Source organism: Pelophylax lessonae (genome assembly GCF_965119305.1).
Source record: "Pelophylax lessonae genome assembly, chromosome: 4".
Lineage (NCBI taxonomy): Eukaryota > Metazoa > Chordata > Amphibia > Anura > Ranidae > Pelophylax > Pelophylax lessonae.
In genome coordinates this window covers 537,519,928-537,542,510 of record NC_138771.1, presented here as the reverse complement: position 1 = coordinate 537,542,510, position 22,583 = coordinate 537,519,928, and positions in this window count along the sequence as shown.

The following is a 22,583-nucleotide window of genomic DNA, read 5'->3' as shown; positions in this document are numbered from 1 at the left end:
ACCATTTGTGCAGTCCTTCATTCCTACATTCGGCCCTGTGAATTTTCTGGGGTCATCTTCCTACCTTGCTGCTACAGTGCTCAACTATCTTAGTTAGCTGTTGATCACAATATTATCACTGCCATTCATCACACCCCAAGATGGTAGATTTGTTGATTCCTAGTTCTGCCACTATTCTTAATATACACATGTAAGTATCTAAGGCCAGGTGGATAAACATGAGGGTTTTTAGTGAATGAAGTTACGGGGGTCAGAGTTAGGAAATTATTCTAGAAGTTATACAGACATAGTTAGGAGCTTTAAGTCTAGTTTACTGCTTGTTCTTTGTGTGGTAGAGAACACCTGTTAAAGTATCTGGCATCCCATCCTGCCGGGGTGTCAAACTGGCGGCCCTCCAGCTGTTGCAGAACTACATGTCCCATCATGCCGCTGCCTGTGGGAGTCATGCTTGTAACTGTCAGTCTTGCAATGCCTTATGGGATTTTTAGTTCCGCAACAGCTGGAGGGCCGCCAGTTTGACACCTGTGCATCGAAAGGGACCAGCCTCAATGCATGTTTTCACATTTCAAAAACTTGCAAAAAATATTGAACATAAACAAGGAGATGTTAACTTGTCTATGAACACGTAAAGGCCTGTATGGATAGATAGATAGATAGATAGATAGATAGATAGATAGATAGATAGATAGATAGATAGATAGATAGATAGATAGATAGATAGATAGATAGATAGATAGATAGATAGATAGATAGATAGATAGATAGATAGATAGATAGATAGATAGATAGATAGTAGGAATGGGCGGAACGACCCCCTGTTTGGTTTGCACCAGAACTTTCGAACATCACGAAAGTTGGAATTGAATAACAAACCCCATTAAAGTCTATGTGACTTGAACTGGAAAAATCAAAAGTGCCCATTTTGAAGGCTTATATTGGGCATACAACAGTTATGGGGGTCCAGGTACTGTCCTGAGGGACATGTGTTAATTAAAAAAAAAAAAGTTTGTAAAAATCGCAATTTATAAATGAGCAGTGATTTATTGATGCTTAAAGTGAAAGCATCAAAATGAGAAATAACAATAAAAATGAAAAATTCCTTTCAATATAGTGCCTAGGGGGCCCCCTTAGTCTACCTGTAAAGTGGCACATCTGTACTGTGTATAGAAGCTGCTGCAGAAATAATGCATTTATAAAGCCAAAAAAATGACATTTTCCCTGAAAGCTTTCTTTATTTTTTAAATAACAGCTTGGAGAGCCAGTCTGTCTGTATCATGGGGCCACAATGTAGTGCACTAGGAACAAGATTAGAGATTTTTTGGAAAAATTCTGGTGTCTCTTCCGCAGACTTTGGATACAAGTAACAGGTGCAGAAAAATTGGTCATTGGGTGCCTGTGGCGCCTTCACACCGTAACTCTATCGAGGTACTCTTGTTCAAAGCAAGAATCGGCCTTGCTGTCAAAAATTGTAATGATATGCACCTCATCAAACAGGTGAAGAAAAATTGATCTTTGGGTGTTAATTGTGCTCATGAAACCTACACCCAAAAAATTCTTCCAGATTAAATCAACACCCAAAACACTAGGCAGCCTAGAAGTCTTGAAGAGATTCCACATCCCAAAAACACTTAATCAGTGACATCGGCATCAGGGGTTTCATAGCTGCTGGTAATTCAGGATTGATTAATTTTAATAAATGTCAGACGGTCCATGGAGTCTGTGGATAGATGCGTTCTTTTATCAGTAACAAAACTTCCAGTAGCACTGAATGCCTGTTTGGAAAGCACACTGGATGCAGGGCATCCCAGCAGCTCAGTTGCATACCGAGCAAGTTCTGGCCAGTGGTCTATTCTCATGACCGAGTAACACAGTGTATCGTCAACTGGAAAGCTCTCCATCTCTGTTTTCGCCCCTAGATAATTGCCCACCATATGATGCAGACGCTGCCAATGGGATGTGGAAGCTGAAAGTCCTGGGTGGCTAGGATTAAAAATATTGGGAAATTCATCACTTAGATAGCCCCCTTCTCCACTGCTCCTCTTTTGACCAACAGAAGCATCAAAACTATGTTTTCAATGACACTGAAACCTACCAGAGTTGGGAAAAGAATTTGATAAACTCCTCTTTAAAGTGTCTTTAAAGTGTTCCAAGACACTCCCTTTGTAATGGTGGTCAAGGAGGGTTGCCAACCAATAGTGATCCTTCTCCTTGATGCCATGTAATCTTGGGTCTATTCGCAGGCTTTAACCACTTACCGCATACTAACGTAGGTCTACGTCAGTAAACTTTGCGGTAGTGTACCGGGATGATGCCTCTAGCTAGAGGCATCATTCCGGTACCGTGGTTTGAAGCCGACGGTTGGCTTTCCGTCGGTACTGACCGATGCGGCTCGGGAGCCGCTCGATCGGTACCCGGGGGGGCGGGAGGGGACGTCCCCCCCCCTCCCGCCGCCTTCCGTGGCTTTGCTCGGGGCTCCCGTCCCACCGGGAGCCCCGAGCACCCAGCCGGCGCGTCCGCCGGCTGGATGGAGTCCCGATGAATTCCGGAAACAGCATCGATCGGGGCTCCGTTGACGTAACCCGGAGGCGGCGTCCATGACGTCACTTCCGGGTTACTGTGCCGCAAAAGGCGGCAAATTTGAAAATCGGCTGTATGCAAAAACGCCGTTTTTGGCATTTTGCATACAGGGAAGTGTAGTGGAGGGGTCTAGGGTCTTTTAGACCCTCGATCCCTCCATAAAGTGTACCTGTCACGACATATTGCTGTCACAAGGGATGTTTACATTGCTTGTGACAGCAATAAAAGTGATCAGATTTTTTTTTTTTTTTTAAAACTGTAATAAAGTTAAAAAAACAAATAAAATAAATGGGAAAAAAAAAAAAAAAAAAATTTAGCCGCCCCCGTCACCGTTAGCTCGCGCACAAAAAAAAACGTATACGCAAGTCGAGCCGCAAATGAAATCGCTGTTCAAACCACACATGTGAGGTATCGCCGCGATCGCCAGAGTGTGAGCAATAATTTAAAAAAAAGAGCTACACTCTACCTCTAAACTGGTAACCGTTAAATAAATTTAAAGCGTCGCAGATTGAGATCTCTATTGACCGTAGTTTGTCGACATCCCACGGGGGGGCGCAATTTTAAACCGTAACATGTTGGGTATCTATTTACTCGGCGTGACATGTTCTTTCACAATATACAAAAAAAATGGGCTAACTTTACTGTTTAGTATTTTTTAAATGCAGTGAAATGTGATTTTTCAAAATTTTTCCAAAAAAATGGCGCTTTATAGACCGCTGCGCAAATACCGCGTGACAAAAGTGATTGCAATGACCGACATTTTATTCTCCAGAGTCTTTTCTAAAATAATATATATAATGTTTGGGGGTTCTAAGTTGTTTTCTAGGAAAAAATACTGATTTTAACTTGTGAACAAAATGTGTCAAAAATAGGCTCGGTCCTTAAGTGGTTAAAGCATGAGGGAGCCTATGCACCGCAGGTTTGCAGAGGTTCGAGAAGCAGACTCCTTGGGGTCACTGAGGATTACCATATCTTGAACTGCCTCCTCCCAGCCAAGTACTACTCTCAAGGGTTCTGGGGATGGAAAACCATCTGTTGAGTGTTGATGTATGTCTTCCTCTACTTCAATGCCTCCAAAACTGCTGGAATCCTCCTCCTCCCTCTTCTCTTGTGCGTTCTGTGGCATAGGAAGAAAGGTGTCTGCATAAAGTGGGCCTTGAGAGGAAAGGAAGTCCTCCTCTTCTTCCCACTGCTCTGCCTTGAGTGCCCTGTCCATAATGCCACGCAGAGTCTGCTCCAGCAGGAACACAACGGGGATAGTGTCACTGATGCATGCATTGAAATGGCTCAACATCCATGTGGCCTCCTCAAATGGGGACAGTACAGTGCATTCATCCTTTATCAACAGCCATTGACGTGGGGAAGAAAAGTCGAGCCAGCCCGAGGTTCTTGTTGTGCCATACTCACACAGCTACTCGTTGACAGCCCTCGCAGCATTGCCAAAGTTAAATTCCACCTGGTGGGCATGTCACAAATCCGGCTGTTTGTGGGCAGGTGCAATTCCTGCTGAATTTCAGCCAACCAAGCACTGGCTGTGTATGACTGCCTGAAATGGCTACAGACTCGTCTGGCCGGCCTTAGCAGATCTTCCAACCCTGGGTACCTATTTAGGTGTTCCTTCTGTGTCGCCACTGTTCCAAATTTTTTTTACATTTATTTTTTTTTTTTGCAGCGGCAGTAAAAAAATATTCTCCACAGTTGCTGCAACCCTATTTTCTTTATTAAAAAAAAACTATAATAAAACGGTTTATAGTGCACCAAGCACAAAAGTATTGCACCCATCCCACACTCTATACTAAAAAATTTTAAACCCTCCCCCTAAAAAATAAAAACAATAATAAAACAGGTTACAGTGTTCAGGCTTTACCAACACCCGGGGCCCAATTTTTCTGCACCTGTTTGACAGGTGCATGTAATTTCAATTTTGTTTTCACATTTTTAACAGAGGGGCCTGTTCCTGCGCCAAGCAAGAGTAATTGTGTGGGGTTACAGTGTTCAATTACCACTAGGAATGGGCGAACGGTTTGGGCCGAGTAAAGGTTTGGCCTGAGCATCGCCCATGCAGGTACTGGCCTAACACCTGAAATTTCTGGGCACTTAGCGGGATGTTCGCCTGCCGAGTGCACAGTCAATAGGTTGTTAAGGCTTCCCTGCTGAGAGCTGAATTCAAAAAAATAATTGTAAAAAAAAATGTAAAACAGCTTGAGGGGACCCTTTGGGTCTGCTATGCCTTTTAAAGGGAACCCCACAACGGAATTAAGAAAAAAAAGCGGTGTGGGGCTCCCCCCTCCAAAATCCATACCAGGCCCTTTGGGTCTTGTATAGATTTTAAGGAGAACTCCATGCCAAAATTTAAAAAAATATGGCATGGGCTCCCCCCAAAATCCATACCAGACCCTTATCCATGCATACAGTCTGGCAGGCAAGGAAAGGGGGGACACAAGTGAGCACCCCCCCTCCTGAACCATACCAGGATACTTGCCCTCAATATGGGAAGGGTGCTTTGGAGTTCCCCCAAAGCATCTTGTCCCCATGTTGATGGGGACAAGGGTCTCTTCCCAACAACCCAAGGCTGTGGTTGTCAGGGTCTGTGGGTGGGGGGCTTATCAGAATCTGGAATCTTAACAAGGGGGCCCCCCCGGATCCCGGTCCCCTCTTATGTGAATGGGTATCGGGTACATAGTCTTAAAAAGTGTCAAAAAGTATAAAAACACAGAAAAGTTTTTGACAAAAAGGTGAATGGTCTTGTAAAAAGACCAAATACAGCGCTTGCTGGTAAATAACTAATGGATAGCAATATCCATGCCAACTTCTGTGATAAATGTGAATAGGTAATCAAAAGGTATATCATGAAATAATATCAGTAAATAAATATACGTAGATCATCAAAATTCCCAAATAAATAGTTAAAATGGTGCCATAAAGTGCATAAGTGACTGAGTGTATAAAATATAAAAATAGATAGATCACAATCAACAAAATAAAAATGAATAAATGAACAGTCCAGAATATATGGTGACTTTGTGCTCAAAAAGATATAATGTCCTTAGTGAAAGTGAATCTTCAGAATTCAAGGTGCACGTGCTCAGGCTTGATTAGCTATGTCAGCTATTTCTGGTCCCGAGTGAATTAATAAGTTGGGTCACTTACCAGATCTAGTGGGTCCTAAATGCCATATGGCACTATAACCATTCAAGCTTAAAAGCCCCCTGAGCTAGATGGGTTCCCTTTATGTGTAGTCCTATGGGCTGGTAACGACTCCTTAGGCTCCAGGGCAACCACCAGGTGTAGTAGGGAGGGAAAAAGAATGCTCCAAATAGTGTAGTATATTATAGTTCAAAGAGTTTATTACCCAATAAACGGGTTCAAAATAGTATAAAACAGAAGTACAGTGTCACTGGTGGTCATCGGTGGGGGCTGCACGTCCTCCTCGCGGAATGGTGAGCTGGCTTCCAGCTTGCGTTCCACCTGCGTGACACAACGACGCTATGCGGTCCAATCTGATGCGTTTTGTCACTTCCGGTGACGTCCTCAGACTTCACCGGAAGTGACGAAACGCGTCAACTTGGACCGCATAGCGTCATTGCGTCACTCAGGTGGAACGTAAGCTGGAAACCAGCTCAAGATTCCGCGAGGAGGACGTGGGGGCAGAGCGCCCCCCACCCCAAAGCACCCCCCCATGTTAAGGGCATGTGGCGTGGTATGGTTCAGGAGGGAGGGCCGCTTGCTCCTCCCCTTACTTTTCTTGACCTGCCAGGCTGCATGCTCGGATAAGGGTCTGGTATTTTGGGGGGGACCCAACGCCATTTTTTAAAAAAAATTTCATTATTTTTCTTTTTATTTATTTAAAAAAAAAAAAATTGCATTGATACATGTCCTCCAGGGCAGTACCCAGGTCCTCATACCCTTTTTATGGCAATAACTTGCATATAAGACTTTAAAATAAAGACTTTTGATTTTTCATGTTCACATCCATAGACCTTAATGGAGTTTGCATGTTCGCTAGAACTTTTTCCCTATTCGAGAAGTTCTGGTGCGAACTGAACAGGGGGGTGTTTGGTCCATCCCTAATTACCACTAGCTGTTTGGAGACATGGTGGCACAACAAGCTGCAGCACTGAACCCTGTCCTGCATCCTTCCAAATTGCAAGCAGAGTTACCCAGTGTGCTGTGAACCAAGTATAGCGTCCCTGACCATGCTTGCTGGACCAGGTTTCAGCAGTAACATGGACTTTGTGGCTGATTATCTTGCTCAACAATGCAACAACATTGCCTTCCACGTGATTGTACAGAGCTTGAATGGCCTTACATGAAAAGAAATACTGACTGGGAACCTGCCATTGTGGTACAGCACATTCTGTAAATTCATGCAAGGGGGCAGATTTCACCAGACAGAAAGGCAGAAGTTGTAAAGCCAGCAGCTTAGACAAGCTCGCATTTAGACGCTGGGCATGTGGGTATCAGTGACTATTTTTTTTTTCGTGGTAGCAGATAGGGCAGAGAAATTTGCCAGCTATAGTCTACAGCTGGTGGTGTGCTGCTGGCAGATGTGCTGCAAGGACCTGGGACACTCTGCGCTATACCATCATCCTTGTCAGTGGAGGCTGCTGAGAGTTCATGAGATATAACAGGGATAGAGTGAGGTGAGTAAGGAGGAGGAACAGAATTGCAACCCTTTTTTGTGGCTTTCAGGTGCTCTTGCCAATGGGCTGAGTGGTAAGAGGTTAAATGCCTTATCAAGCATGTGGCTGGTGTTTTTGCCACGCTTAATGTGCTTGAGACAAAGTTTGCAAATTGCAACAGTGTGATCGGCTGCACATGTGCTAAAAAAGGCCCAGACAGCTGAGCTGTGGGAAGGGTGCTGGGAGATAACAGCTACACAATGGATGATGTGATGGAATGTGATGGAATAGGGTAGCTGCTCTCTACTCTTCCATGATGCCTGCCTCTTTGGGGTTGTGCCTCACCCTCACTTTCCTCCTCTGCTCTATCCGGCACCCAAGTCGTGTCAGTGACCTCATCATCATCTCCTCCATCCTTATTACCACTAAAAACAACTTGCAAATATGTTGTGGCTGGGGGAACATGACTGCCAATTTGTGTACCAGTGTTCCCCCCTCTCTGTAGGCTCATGTTCCTACCTTTCTCAACCTCAGAACCCACATATGAATCAAGTAATGGCTGTGCATCAACAAGGAGCAAGTGGCTGATGTTGTGTTCAAATAACTAAGCTGACTCCTACATGACTGATGCTGGGGCTTTGGCAGAAATAGCTTTGAACAAGGAGGAAGATTTATCCACTCTGGCAGCTGCAGTGAACTGCGCACTAGTCTCTGCTTGGGTAACAGAGGATTAGAAGAATGAAGATGGTTTAGTAAGCCAGTCCACCACCTCCTCTGCATGCTGTGGATGGATAGCACAGGCAACATCACTAAACAGAGGAAATGATGCTCTGCCTGAGGATTGACTAATTCCACCTTTGCCTGTGGACACATATGCTGCTAGCCCCCTCACAGTGCCATGGGAACATCTGCCTCTCCTTATTGGCCTCCCAGACATGATGGGAAGGTGCTTATTAACAAAATGTAATAAAGATGTGAAAATGTGTATGTGGATTCACTTTAATCAATGGAAAGTGGTGTTTGGTGCACTTTAACCTGAGTACTTACTACACACACACTCCACCGACACACTATAATATACTGCAGTAAAACTGCTCTAATGCTCAGAAATATAGTGCGTTAAACGTGCACAAAAGTGAGTACACCCCTCACATTTTTGTAAATATTTTATTATATCTTTTCGTGTGACAACACTGAAGAAATTACACTTTGCTACAGTGTAGAGTAGTGAGTGTACAGCTTGTAAAACAGTGTAAATTTACTGTCCCCTCAAAATAACTCAACACACAGCCATTAATCTCCCCATATACTCCCCAGACATACAGATGTGGACCATAGATGGAGGAACCACTCTAATGCTGTCCTGACACGATAATGTAAGCCTTATGATTTGATGTGTGCAATAAAACCGTTGAAACATAATACGCTATGAGTAGTGTTGAGCGAACACGGACTGTATTATTCGTGTTCGTACCGAATAATTGGATTTTTGTTACCCGAACACGGACCCGAAAACTTTACTGTATGTTCGGGTTTAAAATCCGTGTTCGGTCATTTTATTTCCGGGTTTGTATGTAATGGCGCGCTTTTAATGGCGGGCTTTCAACAGCCAATCAACAAGCGTTTAACTGGTGTGCCTTAAGCCATCCCAGCCATGCCTACTAATGTATTAGTAGCTGTGATTGGCCATCTTAAGCATGTGACCATGTCTTTATAAGTTCGAGAGCCCCAGCGCGCTGCTTCATTCTGCTGTAGTTTAGGGAGAGAGCACACATCATACGTGCTGGCTGCTGATTAGGGACAGACAGTGAAAAATTGTATTGTGTCCGAAAAGAATGCAGGGTCAGGTCGGAGTGCAGGCAGGGCGAGTTATTAGGGCATTTTAGGGCGAGGCTGGAGAATAGGCAGGTCAGTGTTCTACATCGATTTTGCTGTGTGGGGGGTTGGTTGTGCAGTGCCAGTGAACGATCTTATCGACAATATTAGGGCGAGGCTGGAGAATAGGCAGGGTCAGTGTTCTACATCGATTTTGCTGTGTGTGGGGTGGTGCAGTGAACACAATCTTTTTGCCCGCTGAGGAGGAGGGAGAAAAAAATCTATTTTTATCAGTCAGTTGTGTGCAGCGTTTTTGCTTCAGTGCTGACTGTGATAAGACACTGCTGTGTTCACATGTGCTATTATTGAGTGATTTTAAATGTTATACACTTTTTTCAATTCCACTATTCAATATACACCCTTTTGGGATAAAGCAAATTAAATTGTGGCATAGTCTGTACTAATCTATTTAAAAATTACAAACTTAACCACTTACCGCCCGCCCGCCGTCATATGACGGCGGGACGGTGCGGCTATTATCCTGGGCGGACGTCATATGACGTGACCCAGGAAATGCACGGCAGGCGCGCGATCGCGGGCGCGCCGCCGTGCACTGCCGGGGTCGGGGTGTCCCCGGGACACCCCCGTCACCGGCAGGGGGGAAACAGCCACTGGGCGTGGCTGTTTCCCACGTGATCGGCTGTGTTCCAATGACACAGCCGATCACAATGGAGGCGGCCGGGAGATGACCGCGCATGCGCGATCGGGAGCGCGCAGCGCGGTCATGTCGGTGGCACTGTGTTCCGTAGGAACACAGCTGTCACCGGCAGTAGTAAACAGTCACTGATAGTGACTGTTTACTATGTGATCGGCTGTGAATCCATTCACAGCCGATCAGAAAATGTAAACAAAGAGCAGTAACTCAGTGTTACTAGCTCTTCTCTCCTCATACAGTTTCCAGTATGAGGAGAGAAGAACTAGAAACAGTGAGTTACTGCTCTGTGTACCTGCAAAAGTAAAAGCACACAAATAAAGGTCCCCCCACACAGTCCTCAGCCCCCCCCCAATGTCACCTGTCACCCAACAGTCACCTCATCAGTGCCCAGAAATTGATACCCATAACGTTCACATGTGAGCGCAGCGATCGCGGGCAGAATCACCGCGATTCTGCCCGCAATCCAGAAATCATTGCAAATTGCGGGACGCCTGTGCGTTGCCCGTGATTTGCAATAGCACCCCAAACGCTGTGCAATGTTGCCGCCATTTCCGCCTGCCGAATCGCGGTAACATCGCGCAAACAACGCATGACGCCCAAAAAAGGTACAAGAGCTTCTTTGGGGCGTCATGCGTTGTTTGCGTGATGTTACCGCGATTCGGCAGGCGGAAATCGCAGCAACATCGCACAGCGTTTGGGGTGCTATTGCAAATCACGGGCAACGCACAGGCGTCCCGCAATTTGCAATGATTTCTGGATCACGGGCAGGATCGCAGTGATTCTGCCTGCGATCGCTACGCTCACATGTGGACATAGCCTAAAATTCACCGGTCACCAGAGACTGCCATTAGTACCGCCTTGCACCATCACCCGTCATCTGTCACCCATCATTGACCATCGCCTGTCACCTGTCACCCCATCAATCACCGTCACCTGTCACCCCATCAGTCATTGTCACCTGTCACCCCATCAGTCATCGTCATCTGTCACCCTATCAATCATCGTCACTTGACACCCCATCAGTGATCGTCACTTGTCACCCCATCAACCATCGTCACCTGTCACCCCGTCAGTGATTGTCATCTGTCACCCCATCAATCATCGTCACTTGTCACCTCATCAATCATCGTCACCTGTCACCTCATCAGTCATCTTCACCTGTCACCCCATCAGTCATCGTCACCTGTCACCCCATCAGTCATCGTCACCTGTCACCCCATAAGTCATTGTCACCTGTCACCCCATCAGTCATTGTCACCTGTCACCCCATCAGTCATCGTCACCTGTCACCCCATCAGTCATCGTCACCTGTTTGCCATATGCATGCAATCACTTACTGACCGCCTAACGACTATATGCGTCGGCCATTAAAAGCTAAATACTGGGGTTATGGCAGCAGATAGCCCCCATAACCCCGGTATTTTTTGAAACGGCGGGCGGTCGGCTTTCAGATAAGGGTGGTCCCAGTGGCGGATTCGCCGCGGAATTACCCTTACGGTGCAGGGGAAGAGGTGCCCCCCCCTCCTGCCGCGTCCCAGACGTTTTCCCAGCTTACCGGACCCGCCGGCAGCGGGGAAAACTATCCGGTCCCGGATCCTCAGAGACAGGAAGTCGAGTGAGGGCAAGATGGCCCTCACTCAACTCTATGGTCTTGGAGGACCGGAGCTACGTCAAAAGACGTTGCCTAGCAACCGGTTTAAAGGGCCGCTTTTTTTTTTTCTTTTTTTTTTTTCCTCTTTCAACAATTTTTTTCTTTTCTTTTCTTTTTTAGTGTAGTTGTGAGGTGTGAGGTCTTTTTGACCCCAGATCTCACAATAAAGAGGACCTGTCATGCCTATTTCTATTACAAGGGATGTTTACATTCCTTGTAATAGGAATAAAAATGATCAAAACATTTTTTTTTTTTAAACTGTGTAAAAATAAAAAAATAATAAATAAAATAAATAGGAAAAAAAAAAAAAAAATTAAAGCGCCCTGTCCCCGTTAGCTCGCGCGCAGAAGCAAACGCATACGCAAGTCCCGCCCACATATGTAAACGGTGTTCAAACCATACATGTGAGGTATCGCCGCGATCGTTAGAGCGAGAGCAATAATTTGAGCCCTAGACCTCCTCTGTAACTCTAAGCTAGTAACCTGCAGAAATTTTTAAAATGTTGCCTATGGGGATTTTTAAGTACCAATGTTTGGCGCCATTTTGTGAGCATGTGCAATTTTGAAGCATGACATGTTGGGTATCTAATTACTCGGCGTAACATTATCTTTCACATTATGGAAAAAAAGTGTGCTAAATTTACTGTTTTCTTATTTTTTAGTTCAAAAAAGTGAATTTTTTTCAAAAAAATCGCATCTGGAAGACTGCTGCGCAAATATGGTGTGATAAAAAATATTACAACGATCTCCATTTTATTCTCTAGGATCTCTGCTAAAAAAAATATATAATGTTTGGGAGTTCCAAGTAATTTTCTAGCAAAAAAAATGATTTTAGCTTGTAAACACCAAGTGTCAAAAATAGGCCCAGTCTTAAAGTGGATAAATGGACAACTTTGTGTAAAGCGCTACTTGGATGTTAGGCCTATGTGTGTGGCCAGGCTGTGAAAAAGTGTTACACATGTGGTATCGCCATACTCAGGAGGAATAGCAGAATGTATTTTGGGGTGAAATTTTTGCTATGTACATGCTATGTGTTAGAAATATTGCATAAATGGACAGCTTTGTGTAAAAAAAAATGTGTTTTCATTTTCTTTCCACATTTTCCAAAAACTTGTGGAAAAAAATGACATATTCAAAAGACTCATTATGCCTCAAAAATTATACGTTGGGCTGTTTGCTTTCCAAAATGGGGTCATTTTATGGGGGTTTCCATTGTCCTGGTGCTCCAGGGCCTTCAAAAGTGCGATAGGTTGTCAGGAAATTATATGTGTAATTTGTGCTCCTAGAATGCCGGACGGGGCTACTTGAATGTTAGGCCTCTGTATGTGGCCAGGCTGTGAAAAAGTCTCACACATGTGGTATCGCCATACTCAGGAGGAGTAGTAGAATGTGTTTTGGGGTGTAGTTGCAAGTATACATGTGCTGTGTGAGAGAAATAACCTGTTAATATGGCAATTTGTAAAAAAAAAAAAAAAAAAAAAAGAAATCTTCATTTTGCAAAGAGTTGTGGGAAAAAATGACAACTTCAAAAAACTCACCATGGCCCTTATTAAATACCTTGGAATGTCTACTTTCCAAAAAGGGGTCATTTGGTGGGTATTTGTACTTTCCTGACTTTTTAGTGTCTCAAGAAATGAGATAGGCCTTCAGTACATCAGGTGTGATCAAGTGTGATCAATTTTCAATGATTCGCACCATAGCTTGTGGACTCTATAACTTTCACAAAGACCAAATAATATACACTTACTTAGGTTATTTTTACCAAAGATAAGTAGCAGTATAAATTTTGGCCAAAATTTGTGAAGAAAAATGACTAATTTGCAAAATTTTATGACAGAAAAAAAGAAAAATGTGTTTTTTCACGATATTTTCAGTCTTTTTTTATTTATAGCACAAAAAATAAAAAACCCAGTATTGATCAAATACCATCAAAAGAAAGCTCTATTTGTGTGAAAAAAAGGACACAATTTTTGTATGGGTACAGTGTTGCATGACTGAGTAATTCTCAGTCAAAGTGTGAGAGCGCTGAAAGCTGAAAATCGGTCTGGGCAGGAAGGGGGTGAAAGTGCACTGTAGGCAAGTGGTTAAAGGGGAATTTTTTTTTTCCCCTTCATAGCCTGCAGCAGAGCTGACTGACATAAGACAGTGCTGTGTTCACATGTGCTAGTGATTTTCAATTTTATACACTTTTTTCTACTCCACTATTCAATATACACCCTTTTGGGTTAAAAAATTAAATTGTGGCATAGTCTGTACTAATCTATTTAAAAATTACAAACTTAAAGGGGAATTTTCTTTTTTTTTCCCTTCATAGCCTGCAGCAGAGCTGACTGACATAAGACACTGCTGTGTTCACATGTGCTAGTGATTTTCAATTTTATACACTTTTTTCTATTCCACTATTCAATATACACCCTTTTGGGTTAAAAAAAATTAAATTGTGGCATAGTCTGTACTAAGCTATTTAAAAATTACAATACTTAAAGGGGAATTTTCTTTTTTTTTCCCTTCATAGCCTGCAGCAGAGCTGACTGACATAAGACACTGCTGTGTTCACATGTGCTATTGAAAAATCACCAATTTTATATCATATTTTCTATTCCGCTATTCAATCTACACCCTTTGGGGTAAAAATAATTAAATTGCGGGATAGTCTGTATCGGTACGTGTGAGATACACCTTTCCAATTTTTGGGGCGCATCTTATACCGCCGAGGATTTCAGGGTGCTTCAGTTTGCCTCCTGCCTGTTCCGAACTCCTCCTACTCCTCATCCTGCCTTTAGGGTACAAAAAATAGTAATCAGGGCCTAGTCTGGGTCTGTACGTGTGAGATAGATACACCTTTTGATATCATATTTTCTATTCCGCTATTCAATCTACACCCTTGGGGTAAAAAGAATGAAATTGCGGCATAGTCTGTATCGGTACGTGTGAGATACACCTTTCCAATTTTTGGGGCTCATCTTACACCGCCAAGGATTGCAGGGTGTTTCAGTTTGCCTCCTGCCTGTTCCGAACTCCTCCTACTCCTCATCCTGCCTTTGGGGTACAAAAAATAGTAATCAGGGCCTAGTCTGGGTCTGTACGTGTTAGATAGATACACCTTTTGATATCATATTTTCTATTCCGCTATTCAATCTACACCCTTGGGGTAAAAATAATTAAATTGCGGGATAGTCTGTATCAGTACGTGTGAGATACACCTTTCCAATTTTTGGGGCGCATCTTATACCGCCGAGGATTGCAGGGTGCTTCAGTTTGCCTCCTGCCTGTTCCGAACTCCTCCTACTCCTCATCCTCATCCTGCCTTTAGGGTACAAAAAATAGTAATCAGGGCCTAGTCTGGGTCTGTACATGTGAGATAGATACACCTTTTGATATCATATTTTCTATTCCGCTATTCAATCTACACCCTTGGGGTAAAAATAATTAAATTGCGGGATACTTTGTATCGGTACGTGTGAGATACACCTTTCCAATTTTTGGGGCGCATCTTACACCGCCGAGGATTGCAGGGTGCTTCAGTTTGCCTCCTGCCTGTTCCGAACTCCTCCTACTCCTCATCCTGCCTTTGGGGTACAAAAATAGTAATCGGGGCCTAGTCTGGGTCTGTACATGTGAGATAGATACACCTTTTGATATCATATTTTCTATTCCGCTATTCAATCTACACCCTTGGGGTAAAAAAAATTAATTTGCTGGATAGTCTGTATGGGTACGTGTGAGATACACCTTTCCAATTTTTGGGGCTCATCTTACACCACCGAGGATTGCAGGGTGTTTCAGTTTGCCTCCTGCCTGTTCCAAACTCCTCCTACTCCTCATCCTCATCCTGCCTTTAGGGTACAAAAAATTGTAATCGGGGCCTAGTCTGTGTTTGTACGTGTGAGATACACCATTTTATAAAATTTTTTCTATTCCGCTATTCAATCTACACCCTTTGGGGTAAAAATAATTAAATTGCGGCATAGTCTGTATCGGTACGTGTGAGATACACCTTCCAATCTTTTGGGGTGCATCTTCCACCGCCGAGGATTGGAGGGTGCTTCAGTTTGCCTCCTGTTCTGAACTCCTCCTACTCCTCATCCTCATCCTGCCTTTAGGGTACAAAAAATTGTAATCGGGGCCTAGTCTGTGTTTGTACGTGTGAGATACACCGTTTTATAAAATTTTTCCTATTCCGCTATTCAATCTACACCCTTTGGGGTAAAAATAATTAAATTGCGGCATAGTCTGTATCGGTACGTGTGAGATACACCTTCAAATCTTTTGGGGCGCATCTTTCACCGCCGAGGATTGCAGGGTGCTTCATTTTGCCTCCTGTTCTGAACTCCTCCTACTCCTCATCCTCATCCTGCCTTCACGGTACAAAAAATTGTAATCAGGACCTAGTCTGTGTTTGTACGTGTGAGATACACCGTTTTATAAAAAAATTTCTATTCCGCTATTCAATCTACACCCTTTGGGGTTAAAAGAATTAAATTGCGGCACAGTCTGTATCGGTACGTGTGAGATACACCTTCCAATCTTTTGGGGCGCATCTTCCACCGCCGAGGATTGCAGGGTGCTTCAGTTTGCCTCCTGTTCTGAACTCCTCCTACTCCTAATCCTCATCCTGCCTTTAGGGTACAAAAAATTGTAATCGGGGCCTAGTCTGTGTTTGTACGTGTGAGATACACCGTTTTATAACATTTTTTCTATTCCGCTATTCAATATACACCCTTTTTGAGTGTAAAAAATTAAATTACGGCATAGTCTGTATCGGTACATGTGAGATACATCTTTTTAAATTTGTTTGGCGCATCTCCTTCCACCGCCGAGGATTGCAGGGCGCTTCAGTTTGCCTCCTGTTCCGAACTCCTCCTACTCATCATGCTCATCCTGCCTTTAGGGTACAAAAAATTGTAATCGGGGCCTAGTCTGTGTTTGTACGTGTGAGATACACCGTTTTATAAAATTTTTCCTATTCCGCTATTCAATATACACCCTGTTTAAATGTAAAAAATTCAATTACGGCATAGTCTGTATCGGTACATGTGAGATACACCTTTTTAAATTTGTTTGGCGCATCTCCTTCCACTGCCGAGGATTGCAGGGCGCTTCAGTTTGCCTCCCGTTCCGAACTCCTCCTACTCCTCTTCCTCATTCTCATCCTGCCTTTAGGGTACAAAAAATTGTAATCGGGGCCTAGTTTGTGTTTGTACGTGTGAGATACACCGTTTTATAAAATTTTTCCTATTCCGCTATTCAATATACACCCTTTTGGAGTGTAAAAAATTAAATTACGGCATAGTCTGTATCGGTACCTGTGAGATATACCTTTTAAATTTGTTTGGCGCATCTCCTTCCACCGCCAAGGATTTCAGGGCGCTTCAGTTTGCCTCCTGTTCCGAACTCCTCCTACTCCTCTTCCTCATCCTCCCTTTAGGGTACAAAAAATTGTAATCGGGGCCTAGTCTGTGTTTGTACGTGTGAGATACACCGTTTTATATCCTTTTTTCTATTCCGCTATTCAATATACACCCTTTTGGGGTGAAAAAAATTAAATTTGCGTCAAACTTTGCATATTTGACTGTGAGATACACCCGTTGTATTTGTATACTGTTTTTCTATTCCGCTATTTAATAAACACCCTTTTGGGGTAAAAAAAATTAAATTGCGGCATAGTTTGCATATTTGACTGTGAGATACACCCGTGCGATACTGTTGTTGTTTTGTTCTGCTATTCAATAAACACCTTTCTAGGGCAAGATCATAAATTACAGAAATATGAGGAGACCGTCAAATAGGGGCCGTGGCCTGGGTCGTGGTGCTGCTGGTAGAGCTCCTGTTGCAAGGAGAGGACGTGGTCGATCTGTGCCAGCTACACGCACAAGTGAAACACCTTCCTCAAGTGTGAGTAGGCGACAGAACCTGCTGCAGTATTTGGTAGGGCATCATGCGCCTCTAGAAGTGATGAGGCCAGAAGAAGTACAGGCGATAGATTGGGTTGCTGACAGTGCCTCCAGTTCCTTCACATTGTCTCCCACCCAGTCTACTGCAGAAAGGTCAGAGTTGGCACCTGCAGCCAATATCCAACCATCTTTCACCTCACCCCCTTGCAAATCAGGCAAGCAGTCTGAGCCCCAAGTCATGCAGCAGTCTCTCCTTCTTTTTGATGACTCTGTCAGCAGGGTTTCCCAGGGCCATCCACCTAGCCCTGCCCCAGAAGTGGAAGAGATTGAGTGCAGCGATGCCCAACCACTTATTTCTCAAGATGAGTACATGGAAGGACCATCGCAGCACGTCTCCGATGATGACGAAACGCAGGTGCCAACTGCTGCGGCACTCAGAATTGTTGAGACCGACAAGGAGGGCAGGGGTGAAGACTGGATGGAAGATGATGTGGAGGACGATGAGGTCCTCGACCCCACATGGAAATGCAGTGGCGGATGGGCCTGAGGCGGATAGCAATTTGGCGCATGTCCTTCCACCACCGAGGATTGCAGGGCGCTTCAGTTTGCCTCCTGTTCCTAACTCCTCCTACTCCGCTTCCTCATCCTCTACCGCCTCCTCATCCGGTCAGCGTAACACCTTCACCACCAACTTCAGCACAGCCAGGGGTAAACGACAGCAGGCAGTTTTAAAACTTGCCTGTTTGGGGGAAAAACCACACACCGCGCAGGAGTTGTGGAGGAGCATGGAACAGCAGACAAATGAGTGGTTGCTGCCAGCGAGCCTCAAGCCCGGCCTGGTGGTGTGCGATAACGGGCGAAATCTCATAGCAGCTCTGGGCCTAGCTGAATTTGGTGGTGCAAATGACCCCGATATGTCAGAGCTGCTGCCTGTCAGCGCTGCAGCGTAACTTCGGCCTTCCCGCTCACCGCCTCATATGTGACATGCCCACAAGGTGGAACTCCACCTTGCACATGCTGGAAAGACTGTGCGAGCAGCAGCAGGCCATAGTGGAATTTCAGCTGTAGCACGCATGCGTGAGTCGCTCTGCGGAACAGCACCACTTCACCACCAATAACTGGGCCTCCATGCGAGACCTGTGTGCCTTGTTGCTCTGTTTTGAGTACTCCACCAACATGGCCAGTGCCGATGACGCCGTTGTCAGCTTAACTATCCCACTTCTATGCCTCCTTCAAAAAACGATTCGGGCAATGATGGAAGAGGATGTGGCACAGGATGAGGAGGAGGAGGAAGAGGATGAAGAGGTAACATTTCCAAGGCTTTCAGGGCAGTCATTCGCAAGTGGCTCCGAGGGTGGGTTCCTGCACCCACAAACGCCAGGGACACAATTGTCCAGCAGGGGCACAGTTCTGGAGGATGAGGAGGATGAGGAGGAGGAGATGGAGGAGGAGATGGAACCATGTTCACAGCAGGGTGGCACCCAGGCCAGCTCATGGCCATCACTGGTGTGTGGCTGGGGGGATACAGAGGACACAGACGATACACCTCCCACAAAGGACAGCCTTTCGTTGCCTCTGGGCAGCCTGGCACACATGAGCGATTACATGCTGCAGTGTCTCCACAACGACCGCCGAGTTGCCCACATTCTAACTTGTGCTGATTACTGGGTGGCCACGCTGCTGGATCCCCGTTACAAGGACAACGTACCGTCCTTAATTCACTCACTGGAGCGCGATCGCAATCGCACGCTGGTAGACGCGATGCTGCTGGTATTCCCACCTGACAGCGGGGCCACAGTGGAAGCACAAGGCCGAGGCAGAGGAGGAGGAGGAAGAGGTCGTCAACGCAACCAGGGCACCGCCAGCACCTCAGAAGGCAGGGTTAGCATGGCCGAAATGTGGAAAAGCTTTGTCAGCACGCCACAACAAACAGCAGCACCAGCAGCTCATATGGAACGTCTTAGCAGGAGGCAGCATTTCACCAACATGGTGGAGCAGTATGTGTGCACACGCCTACATGTAGTGAATGATGGGTCTGCCCCCTTCAACTTCTGGGTCTCCAAATTGGGCACATGGCCTGAGTTTGCCCTATACGCCTTAGAGGTGCTGGCGTGCCCTGCAGCCAGTGTATTATCTGAACGTGTATTTAGCACGGCTGGGGGTGTTATTACAGACAAGCGCAGCTGCCTGTCCAGAGACAATGTGGACAAGCTCACGTTCATTAAAATGAACCAGGCATGGATCCCACAGGACTTTTCCGTACCTTGTGCAGAATAGAGATGGATACCGACCTTACCCAGCCATTGTTCTATTTTTGCTCTTTCTCATTCTTTTGGGGTGTACCCTCATTTAAAATGACTGAAAAAAAGCAGTGTTGGCTACCTCGTCCTCCTCCACCGCCGCTTCCACCTACACCGCCCATAATTGTGCGCAGCCTATTGCATTAGGATGTGCACCCCAAAGTTTAAATACACATGCATGTGTTTGCCTATATGTATATGGCCCCGGTACATTACTCTCCCTGCTGGCAAAGTGAAATAGAAGTGTGTGGCACTTCTCTTATGGCAGAGCAGGTCCGAGGGAGACCCATCTCCTCACTGGCAAACAGAGCGATAATGCTAATGTGCCCTAGGTGATTAGGGTGTGCCCAGGCACACCCGGCACACTCTGTGCGCACGCCTATGACACCGCCACATCCACCACCACCTCAACCTCCCTCCTACTCCATATGGGCCTCGTCCTTCACAGATGAAGAACATTGTTTTATTTTTCTGTTTTTTTTTTGTTGTTTTAAGTTATTTCCCTATCCACATTTGTTTGCAGAGCACTTGCCATGCTCTTAACTAAGTTTTGCTGCCATTTGCAGCACTCTAACCCTTTCCATTGGTGTTTTAGAGCCATTTTAGTGCCTGAAAGTTCGGGTCCCCATTGACTTCAATGGGGTTTGGTGTCCGGGTAAAGTTCGGAAAAAGTCCGGGACACGGACCCGGACTTTTTTTTCAAGTTCCGCCGAACCCGCCGAACACGGACATCCAGGTGTCCGCTCAACTCTAGCTATGAGGAATGCCCTGTTCTTTTATATTTATTTGAGCCATCAAGTTCTGGAGGGGAATATATCTGCCACCTTATAAGATTGGAGGAGTTATATCACTACCGGTCTGATTGCTGTATATGACCTTTGTAATGAGGGTCCCGGCCATCTGGTAAGAGGCTGTGTGATTTCTGGGCTTGGTGGCAGTTCTCCTGGCTTGCAGTTTCTCACATCTTGTTTGGAGTGGACACTTATTTATTGTGGACTGTACAGAAATAGACTGCTTTAACCACTTGCTGACCGCCCACAGTATATTTACTGCGGCAGTTAGCCCCTCACAGGCAAAGCGACGTAGAACTACGTCGCTAGCCTGTGAGGCTCTAGGGGGCGAGCACGCGCAGCCAGAGGCGCGCTCCCGCCCCTGCTCGCTCCTGCACATCCCCGCGCGTGTGACCGGTGGACCCGATGTCCGACGGTCACTCGCGATCGTCCGGTGCAGAGGGAGAAAGGCAGGGGGCTGATGTAAACAAAGCCACCTGTCATTCTCCCCTGTGTAAGACCAGAGATCATACGGTCCTGCTATGTAGGATCGTATGTCTCTGTTGTTACACCACTAGCCACATCCCTTTACAGTTAGAAGCACGCCCCTAGGGACACACCCCTGCATCACCAATAAAGTTAACCCCTTCCCTGCCAGTGTCATTTTTACAGTAACAGTGCATATGTATAGCACGGATTACTGTAGTAATGTCACTGGTACCCCCAAAAGTGTAAAAAATGTCAGTCAAGGGTCCGATCTGTCTGCCACAATGTCGCAGTCCCGCAAAAAAAATCGCAGATCGCCGGCATTACTCGTTAGAAACAAAAACAACAAAAATAACAAAAATCTTTCCCTTAGTTAGTAAACGCAATAACTTTTGCGCAAACCAATCAAAATAGGCTTATTGCAATTTTTTTTACCAAACATATGTAGCAGAAAACAAATTGGCCTAAAATGTTAAAAAATTTTGATTTTTAAATTTTTTTGGGGGGGGGAATTTCATATAAAAAAATTTGAAAAATATTGTTATTTTTGCAAAATTTCCGCTCTTTTTTTGTTTATAGCGCAAAAAGTAAAATTGCATAGGTGATCAAATACCATCAAAAGAAAGCTCTGTTTGTGGGAAAAAAGGACATCAATTTCATTTAGGTACAGCATCGCACGACCACACAATTGTCTGTTAAAGTCATGCAGTGCCGAATCGCAAAATAGGGCCTGGTCAGGAAGGGGGTAAAATCTTCCGGGGCTTAAGTGTTTAAACGGCATGTAGCGCACTAAAATATACTACGTTAAACATGCAGTAATGCACAGAAATATACTACGTTAATCGTGCAGTTATGCACGGAAATATACTGCGTTAAACGTAACTTAACACACTGAAATGTACTGCATTTAAACGTGCACTAATGCACAGAAATTTATTGTATTAAATGGCGTGTAATGCACTGAAATAAACTGCGTTAAACCTGCAGTCAGGCACAGAAATATACTGCATTAAAGGTGCACTAATGCACAGAAATATACTGCATTAACCGTGCATTACTGCACTGAAATGTACTGCGTTAAACGTGCAATAACGCACATAAATATACTGTGTTTAACGTGCACTAACACCCAGAAATATACTGTGTTAAATGGTATGTAATGCACTGCAATCTACTGCGTTAAACTTGCAATAAGGCACAGATATATACTGCGTTAAAGGTGCACTAATGCACAGAAATATACTGCATTAAACATGCAGTACTGCACTGAAATGTACTGCGTTAAACATGCAGTAACACACAGAAATATACTGCGGTAAATGGCAAGTACTGTGTTAAATGTGCAATAACGCACAGAAATATACTGCAGTAAATTGCACATAACACACTTAAACATACTGCGTTAAACATTCAATAATGCACAGAAGTATACTGAGCTTAACATGCACTAACACACAAAAATATACTCCGTTAAACATGCACTATTGCACTGAATTATAATGTAGTAAACCTGCCCTGACAAAACAATTTGACCCTAAAGTAAAAATAAATGAGCCATGATTGAATAGAGTCATCATTACTTTCTTTAATTATGGCTCTGACAGTGCTCTATACCCTGACTGGGCAAAAATGTCATTGCTTCACCCAATCAGGGCTTTCAATGCACTTTTTTTGGGGGCGCAGTGATACATTGAACTATCACTAGATTCTGCTATTGACAGCAGATATATATATTTTTAATATTTTGGGAATAA